Source organism: Rousettus aegyptiacus, unplaced genomic scaffold (genome assembly GCF_014176215.1).
Source record: "Rousettus aegyptiacus isolate mRouAeg1 unplaced genomic scaffold, mRouAeg1.p scaffold_m13_p_9, whole genome shotgun sequence".
Lineage (NCBI taxonomy): Eukaryota > Metazoa > Chordata > Mammalia > Chiroptera > Pteropodidae > Rousettus > Rousettus aegyptiacus.
In genome coordinates this window covers 26,539,290-26,562,098 of record NW_023416312.1, presented here as the reverse complement: position 1 = coordinate 26,562,098, position 22,809 = coordinate 26,539,290, and positions in this window count along the sequence as shown.

Below are 22,809 nucleotides of genomic sequence, written 5' to 3'. Positions count from 1 at the left end.
GAAAGTATATTATTTCAATTTTTGATGTAAAACATGATAAAGAAAATGAAAGAATCAAAATTACAGGCCAAATATCACTCAAGAATGCAAATATTAAAAAAAAGTGCTAGTAAACAAAACCCAACATTTCAGTAAAAAATAATACACCATGATCTACCGGGATTCATTCCAGCCCTATGGGTTAGTATTACAAAAATTCATTAGTACTATACACTGGATTAATATATTGACAAAAACACATATGATTATCTACATAGATGCTGAAAATGCCATTGATAAAATTTAACAACCAGTCATGATAAAACCTGTTAATAAAATAAGAGAAGGAAATTCTATTAACTAAGGTATACCTTTAGATCTAAAACCAGTATCTTATTTAATGGGAAAACACTAGAGTCATTTCCATGCATCAAAGCAGGGCATACAAACAAACAAAAAAGATCCTGAGATATAGAACAATTTCTCATTGTCTGTTGGCTGCTTTTGTAATTTAAAATCGCAAACTGAAGTAAAAGATCTCTCTTAGTACCTCTCCTTCTTGGGGCCCAGGTAAACAGCAGCTACAGACAAAGTCCACAGGTTCTGTATGGATTCTTATAACAGAGTGGTTCTTAATGTGTTTGTTAAAGTGCTTAAAGAAGCCATTTGACAGTCATTGTAAGATAAAGGAAAAAGGAAAGAGAGGAGAAAGGTAGGAATAGAGAGTAGAAGAGGAAGTTAGGGTGAAAGAAAGCTGGCAGTGAGGACATCTGTCATTAGGAGCAGAACGATCTGAGCAGAACATGGGACAGTCATAAGCAGTAATGTCAGGTCATTTCATTCCAGTAAAGAAATCTACTGTTGGTTCAGCTAACTGTATTTTCACACAGTCTAGCAAAGTCTATTTTCTTTTTGAAAGCATCTCACAGCAATAACCAAGCTGTTTGCAAATATTTTCTGTTCTGATCCCTCTGCCAGGCGATGTTGCTTAAAGCAAATCCCTGTGAATTTGGAAGACTGTCTGGCCTTGATAACTTTTCCCCTTCCTATTTTCTTCTTCCTATTCGTAAATGTAAGATTGTAACATTTGAAATAGGAGGATAATTAAATTCTGTGTCCCAATAGTCTATCATGGAAGAAAACTGCACTGTTTTTACAAGCACAGGCTAAGCTATAGAAGGGAGGAGGAGAATGGGGCTTATTGTCACTACAACAAGTCAAATCCTGAGCATTTGCCTCTGAGCAAGAGGTTAGGTAGGTTGCACAAGGTCTTTCAGCTACCTGAACATGCAACTCCCAGGACTCACTTGCTATCTTATCAATAATTCCATTATCCCCTCTTTTGTACACATGACGGTCCTATAACATGTAATTTCTCCTGTTTATTTTTTCATGTTTTGGTGACTTCTTTAGGACTCTCAAAGCTTTGTGCTGGTTTTGGATCTTACAGAAGTTGTCTGGTTGTGTGTCTAAGGAGCCCATTCATAATTTTCCATCATGGACTGGGTAGGGAGCAAGAAAACACTCGGGTAGTGTTTCGCCCTCGTGCTTCTCCTTTCTTCGTCGACCAGAGTACATTTGGATTTCAGGCTATCTATCATGTGAAGAAATGCTTCATTTTCCTCTAAGGTCACTTGTCTGCCAAGTTAAAAAAAAAATTGGAATCTATAACTTGGAATAGAATTGCTGGATTATAGGGTTAAGTGTATATGTAATTTGACTGAATTTTTTCAAATCACTCTCCAGAGTGATGACACAGAACATGCTCAGATCAACAATACATGAGGGTTGCTATATTACCACATTTCTGCCAGTATTTGATACCATCAAACTCTAAATGATGACAGTCAACAGGCATAGGTAATATCTCACTGGGTTTTCATTCATATTTCTCTGATTACCTATGATTTTTAACTTCTTTTTATTTACTTATAAGACTTTAAGTTTTCTTATTCTGTATGTTGTCTGCGCATATAATTTACCAATTTTAAAAACTGAGATTAATGTCATTTTCTGGTTGTTATACAGGAACTCCTTATATAATTTGAAGCATTCCTCAGTTTTAGACATTGTCACTATCTCCTCCTATGTGAAACTTATCTGGTAGTTTTAGCTATTATGAGTCTCACTGAACAGAAATTCTTAATTTTGGGGTAATCGAATTCATTAGTTTTTTTACTTCATGGCGTATGTTTTTGAGCATTTTGTTTATTCTTTCTACTCACCCACAGGTGGTTAAGATCTTCTCCTATACTGTTTTTAATTAGCTTGATAGTTTTACTTTCTCTCTTACATCACTATTGTTCTACATATTGATCATAAGCAAATACTCTGCAGAAAGAGAGCATATTTTATTGGAAAAGCAAGTGAAATAATGACATTTCTCCATTCAGCATGCCTCCCACTTCTCTCTCTTACTTATTCTGCTCCAGCTACACTGGCCATTTCTACGATCCTCAGATACATTAGGTCGTTCTCTACTCCTGGAATGGTCTTCCTGTATAGAGTACCTCTTCTGCAAAGAGTACCTGCACAGAGTATATATATCTGCATAGATGACCTATTCACCCTCTTCAGGTGTTCAAAAGTCATTCCCTCAGTGACTTTTCCATCCATCCTCACCATTTCGAATTAATCTTGTTCTGACTTAGAATTTTTTTTCTTTTTCTCCATACCACTCATCAATTCATAATATAATATATAATTTACTTATTTATTATACATATAGTTTATTATCTATTTTCTGCCACTAGAATGTTAGCTCCATGGGAGTTAGGGATTTTGTTTTTACCTAGATATAAACTGGGGCCTAGATCACTCCACACCTGACCCAGCAAATCTCTTTATCACCATTTGATGAATGATGAGTTATGTGACTCCCTCCCAGTGAATGGTGACAGTAGCTGCCATTTCCTCTCTCCAGAGGCAGTTATAGTATCAGCTTCTGACAGCATGGCTAGTGCCGTTCCCACAGAGTATAACTTGGGACATCATCTTTGACCAGGCAGCTTTCAAGCCCCATCTAGAGTTTCTGAAAGCTATACAAAATCCTTTTTCATAATTTCCTTAATTTAACCAGACTTTGTTGGTGTAGTTTATACCACTTATTAAGGGGGTACAAATATACATTTGAAATAAGTCAGAAATAAAATGTCATTTAACTCCGTTTTTATTTAAAATTCTTATTTAATTCATTAAACTGAAAATGAAAAATGGTCCAATTTCCCCAAAAGTGGACAGTGCCTTGGAGTAGTGTGGTATATTGTCAAAGATGGTCATGACACATTGTCTTCTGCTCTTTTACAAAGAAAAATTTCTACTCTTATCGAGATATGGAGTCTTTACCTTTTCCTTGAGCATGGACTGACACTGGGACTTGCTATAACTAATAGGATGCAGTGCAAGTGATGCTATGCCAGTGGCAGGTTTAGGCCTTAAGAGACTTTGCAACTTCCATGATTACTCTCTTAGAATGCTGCAATAAGACTATCACATAAGGGAGCTGATCTATCCTGTCTGAGAGTGAGAACCAGGGTGCTTCTGTCTGCTGATAACTAGAACCAAAGGCCAGACATATGAGTGGGTATCCTTGCAGCCCAGCCAATGCTCTAGCTGACATCAGTTGTATGAGTGAGCTCAGGTGAAACCAAGAGATTGTCCGACAAATCCACAGAATACTGAGGAATAATAATTTGTTTTTATTTAAAATCACTAAATTTGGTAGTGGTATAGAAGGAGATGAAGGTAAGCCACCCCAAATATGCCATTTTTGCATAAGAATTATTTTGAGCTGAGACAATCGAGAATGAACAGATACAGAAAGAAGCTTCTCAGAATTTCCCTTATCTGGCTAAAAGCAGAATCTACCAAAAGAACTGAAAAGAACTCAGTTGTTATAATTCTCTCCTCAGGACCAGGAGAAAAGAAGTCAGCACCACACCCAAAATGACATTGTCACAAGACTATCATATCTCCCATCTATTTTCCAAACAAACCATTATATCTTTCTAAGAGGCATTTGTTTTCCTCTAAGTGCTTTTCCTTGTCCTCTCTTTCACCAATTAAGGTGATATATAAGCTCCAATTCTAACCACGCCTTTGAGTTACTCATCACTATGTACTCCCGGGTATATGCCACATTGCACATATAATATAAATAAACTTTTTTTTCTTGCTAATCTATCTTTTGTTAGCTTGATTCATAGATCCCCAGGTACTGAACCTGAGAGGATAGAGGAAAATTTTTTCCTCCTCTGCATTATCCAGTAATAGATAAGTAATAGATATAAGTAGAAATACTACTTAATGAGAGTCAGAGACAGTGTATTTTTTAAAAAATATTTTTCAGACAACCAGGTGTAAATTATCCCTGGTCAGCTGAGTCATACGGTGTTGGTAGGCAGAATCAGCTAAAATTCTGTAAACATAATAATAATTAGACAGTTTTTGTTCACTGGGAGCAAATTATCTATTTTATCTAATTTTTTAAACCTTTAAATATCCCCCCCAAAAAAGATATCTGGTTGAGAAAAATATCACAAAAGAAAAATGAACGGAGAGCATAACCTAAGAAAAAAGAGAATGATTTTCTCAACAAACCAGAATATTAAGTATTTAACAAGACATTTTAAATTAAACCATGAGAAAGTGACATTTGAGCATATACTTGAAGTCAGTGAGACAGTCTGGATGCAGTTATCTGAGACTAGAGTGTACCAGATGGAGAAGTTAGCCAGTTCAAAGGACTCAGTGTGCAAATGCACCTGTCATATCCTTAGTGTAATTGCCTTGTGATATCAATTTATGGTAAATACAGTGTGGAATGACACAAAGATAAGGTTACTTTAATAAATTTCTTACTTTTAATATGAAAAGGTACAAACTTTTGACTGATAGAAAACCAGCTTTTCTCTCACTTCCAATAAATAAATGTTAAATATTTAAAGGACATCAGGTTAAATATTTGTTAGTTCAGAATCTAGTTATAGTTCGTTTTTGACTCTAATCTCTTCCCCCATGACCAACCAAGTCTCTGGGAGCCTAGCTCACATCTCTTGTTCTGTGACCCTGCCAATTAGGAAGCAGGTAAACTAATTAATCAACATCACATACACCTGGAATCTGAAAAATCAATTTAGTCTGAATAATCTGGGATTCAAGGGCTGTTGTTGCAGCTCCTGAAAAAAAAGTTTTAGTGTACTACTTTGCCTTCTAAGAAATAATATTTATTTGCTATAATAAAAAATCCAGTAACTCTAAACATAACTTCTTGTTCACTACTAGACACAAGTTTAGGTTATAGGTTATTTTAAGCTCTTACTATTCTAATATTTAATAAATATTTAATAAGTCTAAAAAACCAGTTTAATGTTTTTTAAAAAGAAATTATCTTCATTTGCATTTCTTTGATGATTAGTGATATTGAGCATCTTTTCATATGTCTATTGGCCATCTACATGTCCTCTTTGAAAAAATATCTATTCAGGTTCTCTGTTCATTTTTTTTTAAATGAATTGTTTTTATTTTATTTATTTATTTATTTATTATTATTTTTTATTTATTATTTATTTGCTGTTGAATTGTATGACTTCTTTGTAAGTTTTGGATATTAACCTCTTATCAGATGTATCATTGAGAAATATCTTCTCCTATTCAGTAAGTCATCATTTTGTTTTGTCGATGCTTTCCTTTGCTGTGCAAAAAATTTTTAGTTTCATGCAATCTCATTTGTTTATCTTTTCTTTTGTTTTCCTTGTCCAAAGAGATATATCGGGGGAAAAAAATGTTACTGAGAGTGATGTCAGAGTGTTTACCGCCTATGTTTCTTCTCGGAGTTTTATGTTTTGAAGTTTTATATTTAAGTTTTTAATCTATTTTGAGTTTATTCCTATATATGATGTAAGAAAGTGGTCCAGTTTAATTTTTTTTGCATGTTATCTGTCTGATTTTCCAAACACCAGTTTTTGAATAGACTGTCTTTACCCTATTGTATATTCTTGCCTCTTTTGTCAAAGATCAAATGACTACACAAGCAGGTACTTAGTTCTGGGCTCTCTATTCTGTTTCATTGATCTAGGTGTCTGTTTTTATGCCAGTATCATGCTGTTTTAATTACTATAGCTTTGTAGTATAATTTGGTATCATGAAGAGTTATACCTCCAACTTTGTTCCTTTTTCTCAGGATTATCATGGCTAGTCGGGATCTCTTGTAACTCTATTTAAATTTTAGAATTATTTATTCTAGTTCTATAAAAAATGTCATTGGTATTTTGATAGGGATTGCATTGAATCTATAGATTGCTTTGGGTCTCATACATTTTAAGGATGTTAATCCTTTCTATCCAGAGGCACGGTATATGCTTCCATTTATTTGTATCTACTTCATATTCTTTCTTCGGTGTCTTGTAATTTTCTGAGTACAGGGAGTTTATCTCTTTGGCTAAGTTTATTTCTACCATAATGAGATATAACCTTATACCTGTCAGAATGGCTATCATCAATAAAACAGTAAACATTAAGTATTGATGATTTTGGGAGGGAAAGGGAACCCTTGTGCACTGGAAGAGCAATTACAAATTGGTGCAGCCTCTATGAAAACCAGTTTAAAAGTTTTTCAAAATATTAAAAATTGAACTACCTTATGACATAGAAATTCTACTTCTGGGCACTTAACCGAAGAAATACAAAACATTAATTCAAAAAGATATATGCACACTTATGTTCACTGCAGTGTCACTTACAATAACCAAGATATGGAAGCAACTTACGTGTTCATCAATAGATACTTGGATAGAGAAGTTTTGGTATGTATATACAATGGAATATTACGTGGTCATAAAAAAGAAATCTTACCATTTACAACAACATGGATGGACCTAGAGGGCATTATGCTTTCAATGACCTCCTCTAATAAATATTCTCATCTAGCTGTCTATAGAGTGTCCCACATGCTTGCTTTGTCTGATTGTTTCTTCATGGTGTAATTTAACTTGTCCTCTTCCAGTCTGTGATATAGACAAAGCATTAGATCTAGAAGCTTAAGTGATGCTGTGTACTTTATATTGCATCATATCAAGAAGTCCATATTTCTAGGTTGTCTCACTATTAGTGGATGGTAGGTTGATTGCTTGATTAAGGTAAAGACATATCAGTTTCTCCATTGTGAAAATACAGTTTTTCACCTTCATAATTTGTAAATAATTTGTGGGTTAACACTTTGATTAACACCATAGAAATATTATGTTCCCTAGTAGCTTTAATCTCTACTGATGATCCTTCCTGAATTATATATTACATTGGGGATTGCAAAATGGTGGTTTTATAATTTCACATTCCTTTTACAATTACTAGCTGGAATATTTTTCAAAGAATTTTCCTCTCTCTCTCTTTCTATCTCTTCATATTATTATGGACTCATGGATTTTTATTTTTTCTTTTTGCTCAAATAAATTACTGTTTTTAATTTTTTAATGCTCAAATTGTCCAACTTTTGGCTAGTGGATGCCCTTTCAAGCCACCTTCTATACCCTTTTGACATGATCTCACTAGTCTTTGAGCATTTTCTAGTTTTCTAATACAGTGAAATGTTCTTGGGCTCACTTTGCACTTTCCTGCCCCAGATCTAAAAGCTGCCATCTGTGTAAAGAGAATTCCAGGATGGAGGAATATCAAGTTTAAAGGCCCTGAGGTATAACCAAACTAATCATGTGAGATAAGTGGTAAGGACAGCAGTGTGACTGTAATAGTTAGTGAGAAGAGAGGAGTAAGAGATGAGGTCAGATCTTGTAGAATCTCATAGGTTAAAGTAAAAGTTTCAAATCTCACTTTCAGTAAATGGGAAGCTACTAGAATGTTTTGAATAGAAGAATAACTTTATTTAACTTACTTTTAATGTGATCTTTCTGGCTTCTTTGTGGAGACTAGAACAGAAAGTAGGGATAGAAGCAGAGACACAAGTTAGAAATATGTTTTACTTTTTTAGACAGAAGATGAGGTTGACTAGGTAGACTAATCAAACCATGAGAAATGTTCAATTTTTAATACATTTTGAGGCTAAAGCAAAGATGTTGTGAGACGCAGGAGAAAGAAAAAAAACTAAGAAAGATGTTTATAAAAATTAGGACAACTAAAAGTAAAATTAAATAAATAGTTATATAAAAGATCAAATGTTTAACATGAATTAAACTGAATTATTTGGGAGAATAATTAGGTAACATGTTGTTTACAGCCTTGTGATATAAAAAGAAATATTATATTTGGTCTTTGTTCCTGTTTCCTGTAACATAGCTCCTGAAACCCTTGTAATCTCCTAAGTGATGCCTTTTGTATGATAAATGGGATGACTGGTGGCTGGAACCCATAGATAGCTTCATGGTGGGAGCTAGTCACTAGAAAGACAAAATCATGATTAGAAAGTTGAAACTTTCAGTTCCACCACTCTCATTCTCTTCCCCCACCTTAACCTCTGAGGAAGAGAGGAACTGAAGATGGCGATAATCACCAGTGGTCAATGGTTTAGTTAATTATACCCCTTTAATGAACCCTCTATAGTAATCTCTAAAACAATGGAGTTTGGAGTTTGGAGAATTTCCAGGTTGGTGAACACCTCAAGGGTACTAGGAAAGTGTTGTGTCTGAAGAGGGCATGGAAGCTCCATGCCCTTTATCCCACATCTTGCTGTATGTATGTATCTCTTCCATTTGGCTCTTCCTGAGTTGTCATCCTTATAACAAACTTGTAATAGTAAGTATAGTACTTTTCTGAGTTCTGTGAGTTGTTCAAGCAAATTACTGAACCTGAAGTGGGGAGGGGGTGGTTTATAAGAATCTTCAATTTGCAGCCATATCAGACAGAAGTATAAGTAATTCAGTGATCAATATTTGCAACCGGTGTCTGAAGTGGGGGCGGTGTTATGAGACTGAGCCTTTAAATTATGATGTCTGCACTAACTCTCTGTAGTTACTTCCTGAACTGAATTGACTGTTGAACACCAAGTTGGTGTCAGTAGTTGAAGAAATGGAAAAAAATCTCTCATTTAATGTCAGAAGTGTTGTGAGTGAAAGCTCTTCAAAACCCCAAAGTATGAAATTGATCATTCCTTTTTTTAAAACAGTTCAGGCTTCTAATGATAGGTAATGCAGTGGAAGTTTACGAATTTGAAGTTCTTTGTTTTCAACCTAAGTGGTCTCTTGTGTCTGTGTCTGCAACTCAACTTCGGTTCAAATTAGTATTCAACTGTTCAAATTTGACATAAATGACAAAATTTCCAATTCAGTTGTTTAACATTTTTAAGAAATATAAAATACATAAAGAATACCAATCATAGGTTTTCAGCTCAAGAAATAATCACAATAAAAACCACCATCCAGATCAAGAACTAGAACATTATCAACACTTCACACGTGATTTTTGTGCCACCTCCCAGATGCTAACCCAACTCTCTTTAATAGAGGTATCTTAATTTCACTATTTTAATTCCCAATTTCATTGAGTAATTAAGCCTGTGTTAAGATGTTAGATAAATCGAATCATGCATTATGTACTCTTTTATGTTTGATTTTTTTTGCCTAACTATATTTATGTGAATGATTCATCAATATTATTGCACAGAGCAGTAGTTCATTAATTTTATTGCTATATTTTATATAAATATATTCCATTAATTTATCCATTCTACTGCTGGATATCTGAGCTATTTGCTGGATTTGGTTATTAAAAATAATACTTCTATGAACATTTTTTTGTACATGACTTTTGATACACATATATGTATGTTTCTTTGGGCATATATCTAAGAATGAAATTATTGGATTATAGGACATATGGTAAGTAGTTAAAACTCCCAGTTTTAAAAACTGGTAGTTTAAATTTATAGTAGTGCCAGCAATATATGAGGTTTATAATTGCTCTACAGCCTCAAAATCTTTGTATTTTCATTTTTCTTCATTTTACACATTGGCATGTGTATAGTAGTATCTCATTATGAGTTAATTTGCATTATTTAGTAACTAATAGGTTGAACACTTTTTACATATTCTCATTAATAAACAGAATATGTGCATTTAAGTTTATAAATTCCTTTATATGCATACCTTTAGAAACATTTAACAAGTTAGCTTGTATTTCAATTGCTATTTAGTTTGGAATATTCTCTAATTTCTATTGTAATTGCTAATTTGACTCATTGTCTATTTATACTCATGTTGCTAAATTTCCAAACACAAAGGGATTTTCTGGTTATACTTTTGTCTTCCACATACTTTGATTTCATTCCTTTGAAATTTATTCTGCAGCCACAAATATGGTGAATTTTGTGAAATGTTTCATGTGCTTTGGTAACTAATGCACATTTGTTGAGTTAGTCTTCTGTATATATCAAATTAGAACAAGCAGGAAAGAGAAAAACAATGCTCTAGAAAATTTGTACAAAAAGATACACAAGGTCAACCTACTTTGACATATAGAAGCAGAAAGTATTTTTAGATCATAGTAACACAAAAGCTGAAATTAACAACAAAAACATAAAGAAAAAATGACCATCTCTAAAGTAAAATACAACTTATTTCTTAAATAATTGATATAAGAGGGGAAAACTCATTAAAAAATTAAAAATTAAATACATTTATATAAATGCTATATATCAGATAAAAATTAAGGCATTACTCAGAGAGAAAATCTTAGCCCTAAATACATACATTAATAACCAAGATGAAATAAAAATAAATTAATCAAACCATGTAGGTTAGAAAAATAATACAAAATTCAGTCTAAGGGAAACAGAAAGGAAATGAAGCAAAAACAGAAATTGTTGATATAGAAGAGAGAACTACTATATTTGACACATAAATCAAAGAACTTTTTCTTTGAAAAAGTCAGTAAAATTAATAACATTATTATATTAGGATAAGCTTTGATTACAAACTTTGGTTATAAACAACTCTGAAATCCTAGTGGTTTATTACATACATTTTATTTCTCATATAGACACAAAGTCCACTGTAGCTTATAAGTCTCTCCAAGGCAACTGTTTTACCTGTAGTAATTCAGTAACTTAGGCTGGGGTTCTGTCCTATGAACATATACTCTCCATGCTTACTGTCAGTAAGAAAGAGAATCTGGAATCTTTCAAAGGGCCTTTCATCTTCAGCCTGGGAAGTCTCAATAGCTCTAAGGGAGACAAGTTTTATTGTACTTCGAATGGAAGCACATGGCTTCAAGTCTAATATGAAGAGCCAATGGGCCTAGGGTAAAGGAGACATTTTCTAGCATGCAATTTTCTTTATTTGGAAAGTAAAATGGTGTGGAAACATGAAAATATTCATTTCTTGTCACATGTGTTTACTAAAAATAAAAATTGAAAAAAGCAAAAAAAAAAAAACAGAAGTGAAATTACTGAGTTGTAGGATAGGAATCTTCATATTTTCTAACCATTGATAAATCATTTCCCAAACTAGTGTTATCAGTTTAAAATCTCACTGTCAGTGTATCTAATTTACTGTTTCACCATGTTCTCATCAAGAAATATTAGCAGTCATCATTTTTTTTTTTGCCAACCACACGGCTCTGGCATGAGGTTTAATTATTTTCTAAATATAGCAAGGTAAGTTCTATCAAGATGAAGGATATTTTTTAGATGTATTGGTGGTTGAAAAAAAATTACTTGTAACTGGACCAGTGCAGTTCAAATCTGTGTTGTTTAAGGCTCAGGATCAACTGTATTTTTCTGAGGATTTTCGAAGGTACGATCATGAAGAACATAGGAAACAGTGGAGTGAGAGACATCCTCACAACTATCCCCTTGAAACAACGATAAGCTGAAGTTCTAAAACTCAACAAAAAAACTGCACGCCAGCACGTCTGAGCGTGGGATCTGGGCATAAGAGCTACCACAGGTCAGAATCCCAAGTGTCAGGTAGTGGACTCAGAGAAATAAAGAAGCTGCTTCTCACAGCCACAGGAGCTCCTTGCAGGAGGAGGGGGAGAGGTGAAGTTGCAGTGACATCCCTGATCAGCCTTCCTGGAAGTGTCAGAGAAGCAGGACGGGACAGAAAAGAAATAAGAGTTGATTTTTATTAGTTCCAGTTGCAACACTTAGGCTGAGCTACAGGCCCATCCCCCAACTGAGAGGGCCCCTCCCCCCATACCCTCCAAGACCGATCAGCACAGAGCGCCAGAATAATCTGAGGGAATGCTACTGAAACTATTGTTAACACTGACATGGACTGAAACAGAGTAGCAAGTGTGATTAAATATCTATAAAAAAAATTAAAAAGACATTTAGGCTTTATATAAGGCAGGGATCTAAGAGGCTTAGATGACACCTAGTGGAAACCAAAAAAAAAAAAGTGCATTCTTTGCAGCAGGCTAAAGACAGACCTTAATATAATAAATCTTCTTTCTGGAAAAACAACAGAATATACTTCCATTAATGGCCAGGCAGAGAAATAGTCCATTAAACACCATGAACAACCAAGGTGAGAAGGCATCTCAGAAAGGAAGAGAAAGATCTACAGAAAATAAAATTACAGCCATAAATATGTGAATTAAATAACAGAGAATTCAGGATGGTACTTCTGAAAAACCTCAATGAGATTCAAAACAACTCAACTCAACAATTTCAGGAATTGAAAAAAAAAAAAAAACTAGATGAGCAGAGCAAGGAGATTGAAACCCTCAAAAGGAACCAAATAGAAATTCTGGTTCTGGAAATGAAGAACACACTGCAAGAGTTGACAAATGAAATAGCAAGCTTGGGAAATAGAGCTGTCCAAATGGAGAAAAGGATCAGTGATACCAAAGACAGAAATCTAGAAATAAATCAGAAGGAAGAAGAGAGAAACCAAAGATTGAAAAATAATGAAAGAGAAGTACAAGAACTAGATGATACCACCAGGAGAAAAAAACATAAGAATAATGGTCATTACCAGAGGTGAGGAAAAGGAGCAGAGACTAGAAAGCATTTTCAGATGAATAATGGATGATATTTTCCCAAATCTAAGGAAAAAGCTGGAGCTTGGAATTCAACAGAATACCCAGTTATCACAACCCCCAAAGACCTTCATCGAGACACACTGCATTAAAGTTATCAAAAATCAATGACGAAGACAGAATTCTCAGGGTAGCCAGGAAAAATAAGATGGTAACTCATAAAAGAAAACCCATTAGATTATCATCGGACCTTTCAGTGCACACCTTACAAGTGAGAAGTGAATGTAATTAAATATTGAAACTATTAAGTGAAAGGAACCACCAGACTAGAATAATACATGCAGTTAAGCTCTCCTTTTGATATGAAGGAGAAATTAAGACCTTTCTAGACATGCAAAAATTGAGGGAATTCTCCACTACGAGGCTTGCACTGCAGGAAATACTGAAAGGAGTCCGCTCACCTAAAATAAAATAACAAAACAAAACATAAATAAATAAATAAATAAATAAATAAATAAATAAATGCATACATACATACACGCATACATACATAATTAGGAATAACGTGACTATCAGTCAAATGGAAGCAGAGGAGTGCAAAGATTAGGGCATTATAAGCTTAAATAATAAGAAGAGAATTACTATAGCAAGATATACATAGGAACAAATTGAAATAACAGTGGTGAAAAGGGGAGAATTCAAAGATCCAAATTCACAAAGGGTAAAGGAGATAAGACACACAGAAGAAAATGGATGACTGTATATATATAACTATCTTTTTCATCTTCGTAATGGTAAGTAACCACACATGAAAGATTCAGAACTTAAGTATATAAAATAAAAGAAGAACCAAAGGCAAAACCCACAAAACCCAACTCAAATAAAGAAACAAGAACAGAAGAATAAGAAAGCAATGGACATCCTAATGTAAATGGACTAAATTCACCAATAAAAGGACAGAGTTGAAGAATGGATCAAACAACAAAACCCTACCATATGCTGCCTCCAGGAGACACTTCTCAGCTCCAAAGACAAATATGGGCTCAAAGTGAAAGGGTGGAAAACGACATATCAAGCAAATGGTATTCAAAGAAAAGCGAGAGTAGTGGCACTAATATCGGACGAAATAGACTTCAAAATAAAAAAGGTAAAGAAAGATACTGAGGGGCACTTCATAATGATAAGGGGAGTCATGCACCAAAAAGACATAACACATTAATATCTATGTTCCCAATCAGGGGGCCCTGAAATATCCAACGTAATTATTAACAGAACTAATGGGAGAAACAGACCAAAACACTATTGTAGTAGGGGACCTAAATACTTCACTGTTGGCTATGGACAGGTTATCCAGACAGAAAATCAATAAGGAAATAACATCCTGAAATGACACATTAGACTAATTGGACATAATTTACATTTACAGAGTCTTCCATCTCAAAACAGCTGCTTATACATTCTTCTCTAGTACACGTGGAACATTATCAAGAATTGATCACACACTGGGACACAGAGAGAGTCTCAACAAATATAAGAGGTATGAAATCATACCTATCATATTCTCTGATCATAGTGCTTTGAAACTAGAGATCAACTGCAAAAAAGAAATTAAGAAGAACCACAAATACATGGAGATTAAACAACGTGCTACTGAAAAATAAGTGGGTCACAGAAGAAATAAAAAAAGAGATCAAGAGGAACATAAAAACAAATGATATTGATAGTACAACATAGCAAAACTTTTGGGACACAGCCTAAGCAGTCATTAGAGGAAAGTTCATATCATTGCAGGCCTATCTGTAAAACAAGAACAAGTCCAAATAAACAACCTTGTGATTCATCTTAAAAAGACTAGAAAAAGAAGAACAAATGAGGCCTAAAGTAAGCAGAAAGAAAAGAAATTGTCAAAATTAGAGCAGAAATAAATGAAATTGAAAACAAAAAATATCAATAAAATATTAATGCAACAAGGAGCTGGTTCTATGAGAAGGTTAATAAAATTGAAAAACTGATGGCTACACTTACTAAAGAAAAATAGAAAGGACACAAAAAAACAAAACCAGGGATAGAAAAGGGGAAATTATGACCGACATCGCTGAAACACAAAGGAGTATGCAAGAATACTATGGAAATGTATATTATAACAAATTTAATAACCTAGAAAAATTGTATAAGTACTTGTAAAAATACAATCTTCCCAGACTGATTCAAGAAGATCTGGAAAATCTAAATAGACTGATCAGTGGTATGGAAATTGAAACAATCATCAAAATCTACCAAAGAGCAAAAGTTCAGGACCAGATGGCTTCACATGTGAATTCTACCAAACATTCAAAGATTTAATACGTGTTCTTTTCAAACTCTTCCAAACAATCGAAGAGGAGGCAATAGTTCCCAACTAATTTTAAGAGGCCAATATTACTCTGATACCAAAACCTGGTAAAGATAACAAAAAAAAAGAGAAAACTACAGAACAATATCTCTTATGACCTCAGATGCAAAAATCCTAAATAAGATACTAGCAAACCAAATACAGAAACATATTAAAAAGATTATACACCATGATCAAATGGGCTTCATGACCATGGCACAAGTATGGTGCAACATATGCAAATCGATCAATGTAATACACCACATAAACAAATGAAAAAATAAGGATCATATGATCATATCAATAGATGCAGAAAAAGCCTTCGACAAGATACAGCATCCATTTATGATCAAAACACTTAACAAAATTGGTATAGAAGGAAAACACCTTAACATAATAAAGGCCATCTATGACATACCCTCAGCCAACATCATGCATAATGTTGAAAAACTAAAAAGATTCCCTCTAAGATCAGGAACAAGGCAAGGCTGTCCACTATTGCCACTCTTATTCAATATAACATTGGAGGTCTTAGCAAGTACAATTAAGCAAGATAAAGATATAAAAGGTATCCAAATACAAAATGAAGAAGTCGAACTCTCACTATTTGCAGATGACATGATTCTCTATACAGGAAACCCTAAAGACTCTACAAGGACACTACTAGAAACAATAAGCAATTACAGTAAAGTCTCTGGATACAAAATCAACGTTCAAAACCCATAGTGTTCCTATACTCTAATAATGAAGTGTCAGAAAAAGAAGTGGAAAAAATAATTCCTTTTGCAATTGCAACAAAAAGAATAAAATACCTAGGAATAAATTTAACGAAACAAGTGAAGGCCCTATATAATGAAAACTACAAGACCCTATTAAAAGAAATTGAAGAAGATACAAAGAAATGGAAAGATGTTCCATGTTCTTGGATTGGAAGAATCAACATAGTTAAAATGACCATATTACCTAAAACATTATACAGATTTAATGTAATCCCCATCAAAATCCCTTCGGCATTTTTTAAAGACATGGAACAAAAAGTCATGAGATTTGTATGGAAGCACAAAAGACCCCGAATTGCCAGTTATCCTGAGAAAAAAGAATGAGGCTGGAGGCATCACTCTGTCCCATTTCAAATTATACTACAAAGCGACAGGAATCAAATGGTATGATATTGGCAGCAAAATGGACACATGGACCAGTGGAATAGAATCAAGAGTCCAAAAGTAAACTCACGTTTATGTGGGCAAGAATTTTTGAGAAAAAAAAACAGCCAAAAACATACTGTGGAAAAAGGAAAGCCTCTTCAATAAATGCTACTGGGAAAATTGGAAGGCCACCTGCAAAAGAATGAAACTAGATTGTTGTCTACCACCACATACCAAAATTAACTCAAAATCTATTAAGGACCCGAATATAAGACTGGAAACAATAAAATGTATAGAAGAAAACATAGGAACTAAGCTCAAGGAACTTGGACTTAAAGAGGATTTTATAAATTTGACCTCAAAGGCAAGGGAAGTAAAAGCTAAAATAAATGAATGGGGCTACATCAAACTAAAAAGTTTCCTCTGCTCAGCAGAAGAAACCATCAACAAGGTAAAGAGACAACCATCTGAATGGGAAAATATATTTTAAGCAATGCCTCCCATAAAGGCATAATATCCAAAATATACAAAGAACTCATATGACTCAACAACAAAAAACAAACGACCCAATATAAAAATGGTCAGAGGACCTGAATAGACTCTCCTCCCTATAGGACATACAAACGGCCAACAAATATATGAAAAGATGCTCAACATCACTAGCTATTAGGGAAATTCAAATCAAAACCACAATGAGATACCATCTCACTCTTGTTAGAATAGCTATAATCAACAGAAGTAATGACAAATGCTGGTGAAGATGCAGAGAAAAGGGAAGCCTCATACACTGCCTGTGGGACTGCAAATTCGTACAGCCACTATTGAAAACAGTATGGAGGTTCCTCAAAAAAGTAAGAATTGATCTACCATATGCTCTATCAATCCCTCCACTGGGTATTTACCCCCAAAACTTGAAAACACATATCCGAAAAGATATTTCCACACTGATGTTAATAGCAGTACTATTCACAGTGGCCAGGGCATGGAAGCAACAAAAGTGTTCTACAATACATAATTGGCTAAGGAAGCTGTGGTACATATATCCAACGGTATATTACTCAGCCATAGAAGAGATGAAATACTACCATTTGCAACAATCTGGATGGACCTCAAGATAATAATGTTAAGCTAAATAAGCCAGACTGAAAACATTGAAAATCACATGATATCACTTATATGTGGGATGTAAACCTAAAGAAACAAATGGACAGGACAAACAGAGACTCAGGGACATGGACAATGGACTGGTGCCTACAAGAGGTAGGCAGTGGGGAAAGATGGAAGAGGTAGACTGGGTAAAGGATGTCAAATATAGGGGTTAGGGGAGGGTGAAGTGGGTAAAGGGGATCAAATATATGGTAGCTGAAGAAAACTGGATTTTGAGGTTAATCACACCATAGAATATATAGATGTCAGATGATAATGTACACCTGAAAATTATATAATTGTATTAACCAATGTTACCCCAATAAACAATAAAAAATAAATGTAAAAAAAATAAAAAATAAAATAAAATGTATTGGTTATTTAAATTTCTTCTTCTGTTAATTGCTTGTTCATGTTCTGTTCTCATTTGGCTATTGAGTTATTAGCATTATTTATTGATTTTTAGGCATCATTATACATTCTGGAAGCTAACACTTTTTATTTGCATGCATCTTAAATATCTAAATTCTGTATTTTGTCTCTAATCTTTTCACACTTTTAATGGTGTCTGGCTGTCTAAAATTTAAAAAACATAATTCAGTCAAAACGTATCAATGTTCTATATATGTGGAATCTAAAGAAGAAAATAAACAGAAGCAGACTCGTAGATATAGAGAACAAACTGATAATTGCCAGATGGGACTGGGGTTGGGGAACTGAATGAAAATGTGAAGGGATTAAGAAGTACAAATTGATAGCTACAAAATAGTCACAGAGATGTAAAGCAGAGCATAGGGAATATAGTCAATGATATTGTAATAACTATGTATAGTGCCAGGTGAGTAATAGACTAATCATAAATTATATAAATGACTAATCACTATGCTGTAAACTTGAAACTATTATAAAATAATATTGAATGTCAACTGTAATTGAAAAATAAAAAAAATTATAAAAATGTATTAATATTTTTTATGAAGATTTTTGTTTCTAGCTTTTTAAATCTTCTCAGACCTAAAGTCATACATATTCTTTTGCAAGTAAATTTGAAATTATAGTTCGTTTTTCACCTTTAGGCTTTAATTCCATTTGGAATTTATACTTTAAATAAGATTATAGACCATAAAAGAGTTCCAGTCAAGATGGCACAGTAGGTAAATTCTGTGTTTGACTCCTCTCGTGACCACATCAAAATTACAACTAAACCACAGAACAACCATCATTGAGAATTGCCTGAAATCTAGCTGAACAGAAGTCCTACAACTGGGGACACACAGAAGAGGCTACCTCAAGACTGGTAGGAGGGGCAGAGATGTGGAACAGGCTGGTCCCACACCTACATGCATGGGTTGAGAATCAAGAGAAATATCTCAGCTGTGGCAGTCACCCCAGAGAAGCTAGTGATTCCAGCCCATTATCAGGCTCCCTGGCCCAGGGTTCTACTGCTGGAAAGAAAAGAACCCACAACATCTGGATGTAAAATCCAGCGGAGATTGTAGCCAAGACAGGGGTGGCTGGAATTCCTCTTAAGGGGTCCAAACACAGACTGACAGACTCACTGACAAACTCACTTGCTCTGAGATCATGATGAAGCAACTGCTCAAAAAAGCACCAGGGACATACATGGAGGAACTGCCTTCAAGTCAAGGACTGAAGGGGAAGCTTTCTCCAAGAGTGAGTGCTGACAGAATCCATTGTTTCTTTGTTGATCCCTCTCCGTTGCCTGCACACATGTGCAGGCAGTCACCATATATGAGTCTCATAAACCTGGCTAACACCGGTCACCCTGTCCTGGTGATTCTCTGAGACCCCATCCACCCCACTGTAGGCCCATCCAAGCCAATTCCAGTGGCTTTTCTATACAAATGGCCTGTCTTGGCGCATGTTACAGACTTTCTTGAAATCTCTCAAAGATTCATAAAACCTAAGCGTGCAGCATCTGGACACAATGTCCCCCATACCTCTTTCTGAGCAGCCTCAAGCCCAGCACTGGTGGCAGCCAGCCTCAGTTTGAGATTTGGCCTCTCAAGGCATATTTAAGCCCAGAGGGTGTGACAGCCAACTTCAGATTGCTTGGTGGCTTATACCAGGTAGCTCCGGGCAGGGCACAGACTATACTTGATCTTGGCCCATCATGGGTCCCCTTCAGGAGGACCCAGGGCCTGCAGTCCCCATGTCCAGCTTTGATCTGAACTGGAGCACCACTCGGGACCACAGCCTAAGATAAGACATGCAAAGGGCATCCTAGTCAGGCACAGGCATCAGAGCCCTGGTAAAACTAATTTTGCTCCATAGGGTCAGCCCCTGCACAACAGCTCTTCTGCTATAATCACCAGCCAGTCTTCACAACCAATCAGCCTGAGGGTCAATCCCTCCCACTGACATGCAAGGAGAAACCAAGTCTCAACTATAGCAGGAAGGCGCACACAACCCATGCAAGGGACACACCTGGAGTACCTAGCTCAGGTGACCAGGGAGAATGCGCCACTGGGCCCTACAGTACACCTACTACATGAGGTAACTTTATTAAGACTTGGAGACTTAGGAGCCCTGCATAAGGCATAGAAACAAACAGGAGGATAGCCAAAATAAGGAGACAAAGTAACATGTCACAAATGCAATAATAGAGCAAAGCTCCAGAAAAAAAGAACTAAACAAAATGGAGACAAGCAATTTACCAGATGCATGATTCAAAACACTGGTTAAAGGATACCAATGAATTTTCAGGAAGAGTACATGAATTCAGTGATAACTTTAACAAAGAGATAGGAAACATAAAAGTAAAGATAAAAAACATAAAAGAATGGCTCAGAAATGAATAATACAATAACTGAAATGAAAAATGCCTTAGGAGATATCAACGGCAGATCAAATGAAGCAGAGTATCAAATTAGCAATTTAGAAAATAAGGTAGAAGAAAACACCCAATCAGACCAGCAACAAGATAAATAATCAAAAAAAATAAAGATAATTTAAGGGGCCTCTGAGACAACATCAAGCATACCAATATTTGCATCATGGGGGTACCAGAAGGAAGAGAGAAAGAGCAAGAAATTAAAAACTTATTTCAAGAAATAATGAATGAAAATTCCCCTATCCTGGCAAAGGAAATTGACATACAAGTCCAGGAAGTGCAAGGAGACCAAACATGATGTACCCAAAGAGGCCCATACCAAGATACATCATGATTAAAATGCCAAAGTTTAAAGACAAAGAGAAAATTTAAAAGCAGTTAGTTTTCTATGAGGGAGCTCCCATTAAGACTGTCAGCTGATTTCTCAACAGAAACATTGGAGGCCAGAAGGAATTGGGAAATTGGCAGGAAATACTCAAAGTGATGAAAGACAAGGACTTAAAACAATATTACTCTATCCATCGCACCTATCATTTAGAATTGAAGGACAGAAAAAGAGCTTCCCAGACAAGGTAAAGCTAAAGGAATTCATCATAACCAAGCCAGTGTTACAGGGGGAAAAAAGGTAAAAAATATGAATAATAAAATGGCGATAATTACATATATAGCAACAATTATTTTAAATGTAAATGGAATTAATGATCCAATCGAGAGATAGGGTAACTGGATAAGAAAACAAGGATCTAACACATGCTGCCTACAAGAGACGCAATTTAGATAGAAAGACACAAATAGACTGAAAGTAAAGGGATTGAAAAATATATTTCATGAAAACAGAAACAAACAAATAAAAAATTCTGGGGTAGCAATACTTATACCAGACAAAATAGACTTTAAAACAAAGGCTATGATGTGAGAAAAAGAAGGACCTAGTTATTCCAATTCTGGGTATTTATCTGATGAAACCCAAAACACTACTTTGAAAGAACATGTGAATCCATATATTCATAGTAGTATTAATATCAGAGGCTATGTGGGTGTCTATCAATGGGTGCATGTATAGAGAATAGATGGTACATATATACAATGGAATATTACTCAGCCATAAAAAAAATGAAATATTACCATCTGCAATAACATAGATGGAACTAGAGGGTATTGTTCTGAGAGGAATAAGTCAGAGAGAAAGACAAATACCATATTATTTCACTTGCATGTGGAATCCAAAGAACAAAACAAACAAACAAAACAGAAACAAACATGTAGATACAAAGAACATATTGATGGTGGCCAGATGGGTGGCAATTTGGGGGGTAGGTGAAAAAGGGGAAAAGGTTAATAAGTACAAATTTGTAGTTACAAAATAGTTATGGGAATGTATAGTATAACATAAAGAATATAGTCAATAATATTGTAATGATTATGTATGGTGTCAGATGGGCACTAGATTTATCAGGGTGGTCACTTTGTAAGTAATATAAATGTTTAATCACTATGTTGTATACCTGAAAGTAATATAATATCATATGTCAACTTTTATGTAAAAATATAAATTATTAAATAGTATTGTAAAGTTTTCATCATATTCTTTTTGTTATTTTTATAGTGATAACTCTGGGGAAAGAATTTGAGATCATGGCCCACAGAGAAAATGTATTGTCAGAGCCCACTGAGGTAAAAAATATTAAACAATAGCTAAGAGGTGGTCTTTGGAAAGATAGGCTTTCAGTACAGTGGAATGATGGAGGCAAAATTATTGATCTAGGCAATGATTCTCCCTTCTCTTATTAGACAAAGGATTGACTTATTTCTCACTGAATATAATTTTATAAGAGCAGACTCTTTTCATGTATATATTCCTTCAATGATAGCACTAGGTTTTTAAGAAAGTTCTCTGTACTACTGCTGTAAGCTCCAGTATAACAAGACAATGGCACAGTAAGAATTAGTCCACTTTCTGTTGATAGTGCCTCTCACAGGTCTTCACACTTTATGAATTTAGGGGAAGTGAAAAATGAAAAAAGCCATTCTGATATATGCAGCATCTGCTCTGGTTCTGTTTGGCTATCTCACTTCCATTAAATTCTGAAGTTGTGCATAAAGTAATTGGAACTTATAGCCAGTTTGAGTGAGGGGAGTCTCTTCCTACAAGTCTGTTATTCACTAGATTGCTAAAAAATTTAGTTGTCTCAGCACAATTTATAGATTAGTCTACTTTTTTCCATTGATTTGTAATGACAACTCTGTCACATACCAAATTTCCATATATGCATGCATTTGTTTTGGGGTTCTCTAATCTGTTTCCTGGATTTATTTGTCTGTTCCTACAACAATAACTCACTATGATTAATTACTATATCTTTATAGTAAATTGTAATATATGATAG